Source organism: Macrobrachium rosenbergii, chromosome 15 (assembly GCF_040412425.1).
Source record: "Macrobrachium rosenbergii isolate ZJJX-2024 chromosome 15, ASM4041242v1, whole genome shotgun sequence".
In the NCBI taxonomy this organism is placed as follows: domain Eukaryota; kingdom Metazoa; phylum Arthropoda; class Malacostraca; order Decapoda; family Palaemonidae; genus Macrobrachium; species Macrobrachium rosenbergii.
This window is the reverse complement of record NC_089755.1, coordinates 15603663-15615933: the sequence shown is the minus strand read 5'-3', so window position 1 is coordinate 15615933 and position 12271 is coordinate 15603663.

The following is a 12271-nucleotide window of genomic DNA, read 5'->3' as shown; positions in this document are numbered from 1 at the left end:
AAGGAGCTGAGAAATATAAGAAGCATCTGAGAAAAAATAACATCCCACCAAGAATCCTTATCCAGGGAATATGATTTCATTAACAGCCTCATTTTTCATATTAACGCGAAAGCCTTTATTTTTATTTCCTGTTTTTCATCTTAGTTAAGGAAAATAGCCTCGGAAATTAAACTCATATCCTCCTCCTGGGAATGAGAATAACTGACATGTTTGTTTCTTATTCTTCATATTCTTGTCGCTGAAAAAATTAATTTTTTCCATATACTCTACATTCAACGTTTAGTCTTCTGGGAATAGTTATAAAAAAACTAGAAAGAATTTAATCACAGGGGGAAACATTTGGATTTGTAAAAATAATTAAAGTATGTCAAATTACGAATAATCATTTCTGTGATATTTACAATAAAATAAATATATTTATGTATATTTAAACACTCAGGTTACACACAAATACACACACATATATATATAATATATATATATATATATATATATATATATTATATAATATATAATATATATATATATATATATATATATATATATATATATATATAGAGAGAGAGAGAGAGAGAGAGAGAGAGAGAGAGAGAGAGAGAGAGAGAGAGAGAGATTTACACGCACACACAATATATAATATGTATATATAATTCAGCGTGACCACTCCTTGGGATTTTTCCCAAGATCTTGGGATTTTAAGGCTTTTGGGAACTTGGAATTTTGTTGGACGTTAATCTTGGGATTTTTCACAAATTGATATTTGTTACATTTTTTAATATTATAAACCAGAAATTATACAAATTTCAATAGCATTTGTATGTAAAAACTACCTCAGAGACACATCTTGTGTCACCTAGGAGTACTTAGAAAAATTTTCTGTCTTGCGTTGAGCGTCATCCAAATCTAAAGGGTTAATCATTCTTGATAGTTATAACATTATCCATAACAGCCTACCCAGATCATGATTCAGTATATATATATATATATATATATATATATATATATATATATATATATATATATAATATATATATATATATATATATATATATATATATATATATATGTATATCTCTATAGAGGCAAAGAGATATTATCTAATGATCATTCTATAGCCTAGAGAGAGGTAAAGGTAGAGCATTGAACTGTAAGTTCGGTAACGTAAGCAATTGTGAGACCGGACAGGAATGGGACGTGATAAGAACACACCGTTGAGATCAACTTGATTTGTTCATGTCACGCATTTTGAATCGTCAGTTACTCAACGTAAGTTCTCTCACTCCTGTTTGTGTGCCGTTCAAAGTGATTACAGGCACGTTTTGTATTATGGACATTTTGTTGGTGCTGAATAATTCAACGATGAGTGACTCAGATGATCCTACACCAGGCAGTAGTGGAATTAGTACACCGCCAAAAAAAAAGGGGGAAATATGGTATCAACAATCTTTCAACCAGGAATGGCTGAAAGATTCACAGTTCAAGTTGGCTGAAACCAGATGTGAATGATAAATATGCGGCTTCTTGCAGTGTTTGTGATGCTAAACTAAAAAACTGTAACAAATCCGCTCTTATGCTTCACAAGGCTTCCGCAAAGCATATGAAAAACTTTAACGCCAAGAAAAGTTCTGTGAACATTGAGACATATTTCAGGAAGACTCAGGAGAGCGACTCTGAAAATGAAGTAGCAAAGGCAGAGCTCCTACTTACCGGATATATAGCTGAACATAGTGTTCCCTTCCGACAAGCAGATCATTTAGTGGAAGTTATAAAGACTATGTTTCTATATGAACCAGCGCAAAACTTGAAATTAAAGAGAACGAAGGCTTCTTATTTGCTGCAAGATGGAATTGCATGTGAAGAGAAAATTCCCAAAATTTGCAGGAATACATTTTCTCTGTGATAATTGATGAATGCACAGATGTGTCTATCTCGCAAGTTCTTGCTGTGATGGTAAGATATTTTGATGAAGACAAACGCAAAGTCACAGATTCTTTATTCGGTATGATTGAAGTGGAAAATGCCACTGCTGAAGGGCTATATAAACGCGTGAAGGATCTGTTTCACAAAAATGATATACCATTATCAAATATAATTGGTTTGCTAGTGACAATTGTTCCACGATGCTTGGGGCAAATCAAAAAAGTTCAGGCTCTGTTGAAGAAAGATGTCCCATCAGTTTATGTTAGGGTTGTGTTTGCCACTCTTTAGCATTATGCTGTAGTGAGGCATGCAAGCATTTACCAGTTTCATGGCTTGAATCTTTCGTTAAGGATGTATGTTGTTATTTTGCTCGTAGTAGTAAAAGGCAACATGATTTTCAGATGATCAGGATGTTGTCCATGCACCTAAACATAGAATTCTGAAATTATCTCAAACTCGATGGTTATCAAGGGGGCAGTTATAGCTCGAATTTTAGAGCAATGGGATGCACTGCTGCTGTTTTTCGAATCAGAGTCAAAGACAGATAAAACTGATGGCGCTGCCAACATTTACAAAACAATGGTGACTTCAGGAACTAAGCAAATGTTGCAATTCCTCAACTATATAATTCCAAAGATAGACAAAATGAATCTTGAATTTCAATCAGAATATTTTAGACTACCAACGCTCTTCAATACCATATCTGATGAATAGAGAAGTATATTGGCTATGTTTGTGTCAGATAAAGTAATCAGTTCTGTAAACATGGCTGACATTGATCCAAAAGATAAGTCTGTTACAAGAAAACTTGTGACATTAATCTTGGGGGGCAGATGCAAAGCAAGTTTGATAAAAGACCCTCTGAAACAAAATGAGGAAAGATTTCTCTTGATTGCCGTGCTTTTTAGTGGAACTATCTCTCAAATGAAAAAGATTTTCATTCCGTAAGGACAGTGTTCTTTCATTAATCAAAATCATTGATCCAAATGAAGCTCTTTCTCCTGAAAGGGAAGCAGATGCTGTTGTGAATTTGGGAATCTGTTTCCCAAATCTCGTAAAGGAAGAGGAACTTGATATTTTAGAAGACCAATGGAGAGATTTATTGTATTCAAAAGACTCATTACAAAACATTTGTGAAAATCCAGCTTCATTTTGGGTGGAACTTAAAGAGTTACTGACGGCAACCTCAAGCCTAAATTTGAGCTTCTGTTAGATTTATGTGCTACCTGCTAGCCCTCCTCCCTCACTCTTGTGCATGCGTTGAGAGGCTATTTTCTAAACTTAATGTTATTAAAACCAAACAAACAAACAGACTAAGTGTATTTTCAGATTGCTTGCAAAGCAAGCAATTGTCCGCCAAGATACACCCTGTTATTTGTGGCAAACCTCAAAATCTCTCATTAATGACAAAAACTGGAAAGAGCCAACATTCAAGCGGTATGTGGAAAGAGAAGAGGAGCGACAAAAGGAGAAACTACAACATTGTATTTAGGTGCTGCCGCTGATGAGTCAGATAGTGAGACTGAGAGGAGCAAATATTTCTTCAATATTAAGGTATGAATAATGTATTTTACTGAAACTAATTGTATTTCAAGGAAACTTGGGATTTTTTTTTTTTTAATCTTGGGATATTTTAGATAGCTTAATCACAGAATTACAAAATCTCGAGTGGTCACTGATATATATATATATATATATATATATATATATATATATATATATATATATATATATATATATATATATATATATATATATATATATATATATATATATATATATATATATATATATATATATATATATATATATATATAAGCAAATACAACGAGCATCAAATTACGCGATATCAGAAAGTAGAAAAAGCATCTTTCATGTATTAAACAAAGACGCAAAAGAATTCGGCAGACATGGACACAGTAAGCAAACAGAAACAAGTAAAAAATGTGCCGAAGTTTCTGCGGAGCAATCGGCTTTTCTGTACAGCACATAATCAAGGCCACCGAAAACAGATCTATCTTTGGGTGGTCTCGGTATAATGCTGTATGAACCCCGACCCATGAGCCTTTAACCACGGCCCGGTGGTGGCCTATCCTATATCGTTGCCAGAGGCACCATTATGGCTAACTTTAAATTTAAATAAAATAAAAACTACTGAGGCTAGAGGGCTGCAATTTGGCATGTTTGATGATTGGAGGGTGGGTGATCAACACACCAATTTGCAGCCTTCTAGCCTCAGTAGTTTTTAAGATCTGAAGGCGGAAAGAAAAAGTGCACACGGACAGACAAAGCCGGCACAATAGTTTTCTTTTACAGAAAACTAAAAGGGTAAAAGCTAAACAATTAAAATATTTGAAGAGCCACGCAATAAGCATTCATGCAAAAACAATCGCAAACAAAAATGTTGGACGCACTGGAAGGGAAAGTTTTATGTTTATAAAAAATATAGAACCGGATGCTGTCAAATATGAAATGAAACGATTCAACAAAGTTCTAAGCGTGAAACATCCGTCATTGAAATTCGTGTCTGTGTAAGAAATCACACCTTGTATCAAACTAAGCGTCAATATATAAAATAATGAATAAATAACAGAAAATGTTCTATAAGCAGTTTTCAATGATCAATGTTTAAGTTAGATATTTGAATTACCATATATATATATATATATATATATATATATATATATATATATATATATATATATATATATATATATATACATGATTAATTATATAATAAATATTTAACTTAAACATATATAAATATATATATCTATATATATATATATAGATAGATAGATAGATAGATAGATAGATAGATAGATAGATAGATAGATAGATAGATAGACGTACGTTTTAGACACCGCCTGGACTAAACTCTTTCCTTCAAGAGCAAATTTAATTCCAGCTATTAATTAATAACAGAAGACAGAGAGAAATCTATAGAGGGAAAACTGAAATTACATTTCACGTATATTGAATTACCCTCCATTAGATAGTTACATAAAGTCTTTCAAATTACTTTACTAATCCCTACATGTTGTTATGTGCATCCCTTCGCTGTGATGTACTTAATATCTTTCATGAATTTCAGTTATGTCATGTTCTGCTATGTTATGATATGTTATTTTATTCCTCAGGGTAATAAATGCCATTAATCCATGCGCATCAGTGTAAGTAATTGGTGAATGGTATATACAACAGTAAAAGCAATTATTCCTTTCACATTTTCATTGTTCTCTCGCCAAAGGACTTGAAGCGCAACGTAGATTATTGAGCTCATATATACAGTAGTCTATAGGCCAAAGGTGTTCAAGTTAGAATCTGCTCCTGATACAAACTGGTAAAGTATTGAAAACAGATGATACTTCTGAATAGAAAACTGATGTTTATTGGAAAGAACATCTATTTTAGGAAACCACACACACACACACACACACGCGCGCGTGCGCGCGCACAAAAAATAGTCTTGTACCTAATCCATATCTTCCGAGTTGAATGAAAGTGACTGTTTCCGAACTGTGTTTCATTTCTCTGGACTGGCAGGAAATTGCGTGTCAAGTCCACTGGGTGATTCACAAGACCACTGGGTGATTCACAAGCCTATTCCTGTCAAAGAGATTAGCACCTTATTTGCAAGAGAGAGAGAGAGAGAGAGAGAGAGAGAGAGAGAGAGAGAGAGAGAGAGTCTTATGTAAAATTCATCCGTTGTTCTGACAGTCCTTCATAATTTGATGAATGGTGTAGAATCTACATTGCCAAGCCTGGGTTTAAACAGAAAAAATAAATAAAAAAAAAGACAATTAAAATGTACTTGTTATTATACTTCAGAACTCACAACTGGAGTCAGGATTTTCAAGTGAAAAATTAGGATTTATCATGCGAAAAACACAATTTTCTCTCTCTCTCTCTCTCTCTCTCTCTCTCTCTCTCTCTCTCTCTCTCTCTCTCTCTCTCTCTCTCTCAAGGCACCGTAAGATCTAATTCCCATTAAACTTTAAAAAAATACTTCATTACCACGTCAAAACCATGGCCTGATATTTATCAACATTAAAGTCACCCCCAAAAGCGAAAAAACCCTCGTTAAATAATAAATATAATTAAACTGGCAAAATGGAAAAACATAAAAAAATTATATAAAAAGTAAATGGAAATATAAAAGGTGTGTGAGAACAAGAAAGACATATCACATTTCTCCTTCTGCAGGAGTCAGCAGACGAAGAAGGATTCCTTAGAGAGATTCCTACGCTTCCGCCTACTGAGGATTCTCGGGAATCGGATTTCGTTCGTTCAGTATTTCCCTGTGGGGAAATTTTGCTTTGAAGGGAAGGATTGGGAATATAAAAAAGAGAGGGAAATATATGGAAAGAATTGCAAGCTGATAATTCGGAGGGTACAGAGCATGATATGTGAGGTGTTCCAATGATCCAAGAGTTACTTTACCTTTCTTATGAGGATAATTATTCTGTGAATGTTCGTACTAGGTAGAAATGAATTCTGTAATGAATTTATGGTTACATAGGCTATGCGCAAATAAGTACTCTGTACAGATGCCCACATATGTACAGCTATATACAAATACACACACACACACATATACCCACATACACACACACATATATATACACACATCCACTCAGTAAAGTAGCATAAGAGAATCATGTATATTAAAAACACCATAAGCAGAAAACACTACAACAAAACAACGGCCACAAAGGAGTCAGTGAAATCCAGACACAATTCCTTCTCAATAAAAACTAAACCATTCCGGCATTCCCAACAACCATTCCCGGGACCTAAAAAGAGAAGAATTGAATCCTACACGAGAAGAGAAATAAGAGGAATTAGGAATCAGGAATTACAAATTATAATCTCTTCAGCGCCGGAACCATCATCAGAGTTCATGGAAAAGTCAGAAGACGGATTTGATATCATGTTCAAGTTTGTCAGACAATTATGAATTATTCTGGGTCCCAGGAGAGAGAGGAGACAAGAGAGAGAGAGAGAGAGAGAGAGAGAGGCCAAATGCAGGAAGTCTTTCGCTCATTTGCTTCCGGGACGCAAGGAAAAGAATCCTACTGTTAACGCTTTCATATTTCACACGAAAAGGCTGGGAGTTTCCTAAAGAAGCGGTTCAGGACATTTCCTGCTTTCTTTTTTTAGTGAAATGGCATTTTTTTTTACTTTTTTTATTCTTTACCGGAGAAAAAGGAAAAGTTGAATGATGGGAGGCAGATTTCTTTGAATTCCAGTTCTCTGGATTTTATGAAGGGCTGATATGTATAGAATTTTTTTTACCGCCATTTTAATGGGAGGATTAAATGAAAGAGGAAATTCAAGTCTCTTCCAGTCAAAATAATACTGGGTATGATGGATGTATACTGTATATGTTTATTAGCCAACACAAGAAGAATATTTCACCAAGTATAGTTTCTGAAGTGTTGTGACTATTTGTCTGAGGTGCTGATACAAATGTATCTTCTTTTCTCAAACTTTCATCAGAAAAAACTTGAATAAAATCTAGAGAAATCTATTTTATTTCCAATGTATTCTTCTCATCTCTAAGATCGCACCAAACCTGAGCATAACTCCTTCAATTTGTTACCTTAAATATATCCTTAATTATCTTTTTTATATAACATCATGATCATGGTATGAAACCAAATCTATTTTACGTGGCAAAACAAGTTCACATTGATGGGACTTTTGTGGCCATAGACCTACTTTCCCACGCACTCTATAATGTAATTTTGTGGGTCCTGCTTCGGTACCTCTCTTTGCTTTCTTAGTGATCATGAATATGAATTTTCTTAATTCTTACTGTGTCTTCGATATAAAGTCTTTTAAAAACTTCATAAATGGTGGTATTTATGCCACTGAATGTCAGTTAGCATCAGGGGATCTCTACCTTGTTGACAAGATTGTTTGAAATGGTAGGAGGCTACTCTTTTCTTTTGTTATTTGTGGAAAGGACCTTTATTGCTAGTTATGAATGTATCTATTGTTTTTTGAGTTCCTCTATTGTTATTCTTTTGTTTATTCTTATGTTTACTTCTAGTCACACAGAGGCATCCAAGATTGATCAAAATAAATATTAAACCCTTTGTAAAAGACAATCCCAGATTGAAAATGAAACAAAAAATTTTAAAATACAAAATAAAATCCCTCAAAATTTTTCCTCATTGTAAAAAACTTATCATGCACATAACTGGAGAGAGAGAGAGAGAGAGAGAGAGAGAGAGAGAGAGAGAGAGAGAGAGAGAGAGAGAGAGAGAGAGAGAGAGAAGGGTAAACCGTTAAACAAGGAACCACATCGCAGCTGAAATCCCATAATCCCCCACTGGATTAAAAATTCAATTATCCTGAAGTGACATCTCGCTGTACCTCCTAATTTTGTCAAGTCAGTTACAGAGAATATTACAGCAAATTACTCTCAAAATACAGTTGTATTTCTATTATGAATTATCAACTCCTTTCTAAACAGGTTTACTAAAATAAGTAACTAATTAATGACTTTCCTTGAACTAAATGTGAGGGAGATAAAAGCAAAGTTAATATACATAATATTTTAAGTTATATTCAGACACATGTACTCAAAGCAAAGTGCTTTCAGGTCCTGTGACATGGGTATAAATCCCTCAATTCCTACTTTTAAAGAGACTTCAATGTAAGGGCCTTTTAAAATTCATTCGTGGAATATACATACAGTACATAGATTATCACTTGCAACAACTCTCTTTCTTGATGCAGAATTTTTCAACGTCAATAAGCGGATGTGGTGAAAATGTTCTGTTGAGTTTCACACACACACAGAGTACAGTATATTATAAATATCTTATGAACAGTTTCATACTAATGAGAGAGAGAGAGAGAGAGAGAGAGAGAGAGAGAGAGAGAGTATATTATAAATATCTTATGAACAGTTTCATCTTAAGAGAGAGAGAGATATTATAAGATGAACAGTTTCATCCTAATGGAGAGAGAGAGAGAGAGAGAGAGAGAGAGAGAGAGAGAGAAGAGACTGTGAAAATCTTACGAGAACAGAACAGTCTTATCCCAATGGAGTGAGGATTACCAAGTCGATTTCCTTCCCTTTTCGATGATAAACATTTTGACAATTCTATATCTATTTTCCTACAATTACCCTTCAGCAATGAACGTGACAGAGCAGAAATCAGTCAGCAATTTTCTAGATTCATGAACGAGCGAAAACGGGAGAGAGAGAACTATCAGCTAACTCAGAGAAGGAGAGAAAGAAAGAAAAAGGAAAAACAAAATCTTTTAAAAAAACTCTGAGCCATAAGTGACTTGGGGGTTCCAGCGTTGCCTCAAAGGCTTATCTATTTATGAACCTTTCAGAAGAAGAAGAAGAAAAAGAAGAAGAAGAAGAAGAAAGAAGAAGAAGAAGAAGAAGAAGAAGAAGAAGAAAGACCCAAACACGATTCCCTCCTGACTTTCCAATCAAGAATAGGCCACGGACGATATAGGCTACTCTTGCTTCTCGTTATTCTTTGACTCAGTGACATTTTGTTTGGTTGAAGTTTGCTCTACAGGGGAATGGTTGTTCTTTTCGAATAAAAGGAAAATAGAATAGATTAGAATATAGAATTTAGGCCAAAGGCCAAGCGCTGGGACCCAGGAGGTAATTCAGAGCTGAAAGGGAAATTGCGAGTAAAAAGGATTGAAAAAGTGTAACAGGAGGAAAACCTTTTGCAGTTGCACTACGAAACAATTGTTAGGAGAGGGTTGTGGAAAGTCAGATGGAAGAAAGAGAATATGAACGGAGGTACAGTCAAGGGAATGAAAAGGTTCGCATCTAGGAGCCGAAGGGACGCAGCAAAGAGCACAAGTAATGCTACAGTGCCTGAGGTTCACCCACTAACCCCTACGGAAGAATTAAAGGAGAAAGAACAATATGAAGAACAAACGTAAAACCTGAATACATCAGAAATGTTAAAGTTCAACGAACGTAGAGTGAGAGAATTTTCCTTTATATATGACAATTTTCAATGTGACGTCGTATCCGAAAACTAACATACAAACTATTTTCCTCTGTGAATCTCTTTCCTTCCTTTCGAATTTAGAAAGAGGGCTTTTAGAAAAGCTGGCTGGGAAAACAAGTGGCTTTTCGTTTAAGAATAAATAAAAAAGTTTAATTTTGCCTGGAGGTACCTGTTGGTTAAGACCCTGATGGGAAATATTCAAGGCAGATTTATCACTACGTAAGGACAATTGATATATGAATTAATTTTCTCTAAGAAAACAATTTTTAAAAATGCATTTGAAATGTCTGTTTTTTCACAGCTTCTTTGCTTTCCTGAACATATACTGCCTTTGAATATATGCATTTATTTTCTACTGTATTACAAAAGAATTATTACAAAAGGCATTTGAAAAGTCTATTGTTACCCAGTTTATCTTCTTTTCCTAAAAATATTCTGGTTTTAAGGACCAATAAGGATCAGTAAATGTGAAAGAAATACAATCTCTACCTTTTGCTGGACATGAATTTCTACACACTGCAGAACTAAATATTCGTCTAAAATGATTTCACCTGAACTAAATATACACATGTAACTAAGACTAAATAAGTTAAAAAGAAAGACATTTCTTCAATTTCTCCATAAACGACCCGTATTTCTTACTAATGCCTCCAGAAGAACTCAATATCCAACTGTAATGCACAATAAGAGCCCATTAAGCCTTCCTTGAACGGACTCATCATCAAATAACTTCCAGGAAGGAAGTGACGCTTCAATAATTCCAGAACTCCGAAGGCAGGGGCCAAACACCTTCCTCGAGGCTCATTTCGAGGAAGAATGGAAAAGTATTAAACGTTTTAGCCTGAGGGAGAGACTGAAACTTTTATAGCCTGCAGAGACAAAAAAAGTCTTTTATTTTGTTCGTAAATGTTGCTCTATCACATAAACGTTCATCATCATCTTTGTTTATTTCTGGAGTCCCTTCTCTCAGACGGTTAGTTGGTTGGTTACAAGTTAACTGCAGAACAGATAAATAGTGAATCATTTCTTTTTTAAAAACTGAGAAATGTGAAAAATTACGAAAATAAAATAAATAGGGAAAGTGGAGTGCTAACTGAAATTTGAAGGTTTAAAGATACAATTAAAATTCACGACTTTTTCAACATATTTATGGTGCATCACTATGCAGTGACTGAAGATCCACGGTTAACTTTAAGAGTAAAAACCTGTTTTTGACTTGTTGCAAAATACAGTTTTTGACTCATAACATGATTGTGGATTTTCACTTATTTTAATATAACTCGTCTTGGGCTCCTTCTCAATATAATCCCTTGTTGTGGTTTATGAATGTACAGAGGAATCAGCTATAATTACAAAATTAATGAATACTGTATAAAATAGGCTCATACTTTAACATAACCCCTTGTTGTGGTTTATAAATTTACAGAGGAATGCGTTATAACCACAAAATATATAAATAATGTATAATATAGGCTCATTTTGTAATATAACTCCTTGTTGTGGTTAATAAATTCAGAGGGGATCAGTTATACAACAAAATATAAAAATATTGAATAATATGGGCTCATTCTCAATTTACCCCCATCACAGTGGTTTATAAATTCAGAGAGGACTCAGTTATAAATACAAAATAGAAAAATAGTGTATAACAATTTGCAAAGGCTTGGAAATGTGAAAAATTGATGATGGAAATAACAAAAATGAAGATAAAGTTGGAAAAAAAGAAAATGATCAGTTGTCTAGTATAGAAGAAGCAAAAAATCCAATTTGCAACCAAGAGTAAACAGCAACAAATCCCTTTGTAGAGGCCAAAAAAAAAAAGTAAAAAAAAACCTTTTACGTGCCTTCACAAAACATGTCCCGCCAAAACAAAAACAACTCTAAAAAAAACAAAGAAAATATGGAAAAGAACCTATGGTTTGAAACTGGAAAAGCATTTGGATCAAAATATATAAATTATATATACACACACATTATATATATATATATATATATATATATATATATATATATATATATATATATATATATATATATATATATATATATATATATATATATATATATACACATGGGCTATTAACATAACACGAAAGGAAAGCTGCATTTTATTTATGGAGTCGACGAACGCACATTCATACATACGAGTACATACATACACATACACAGATACACACACCAATGGCAGTTTAAGCCTACAACCCTTTTTTAATCTTACATTTTTTGTTTCCCAACTTGTTTTATCTTATCTGTCCTCCGATTTATTTCTTGACTTTCTTTTCATATTTCCTAAATATTTTATTATTCAGAGAGTGTTTGCCATACCACACAATTCAAGGCCATAAAAC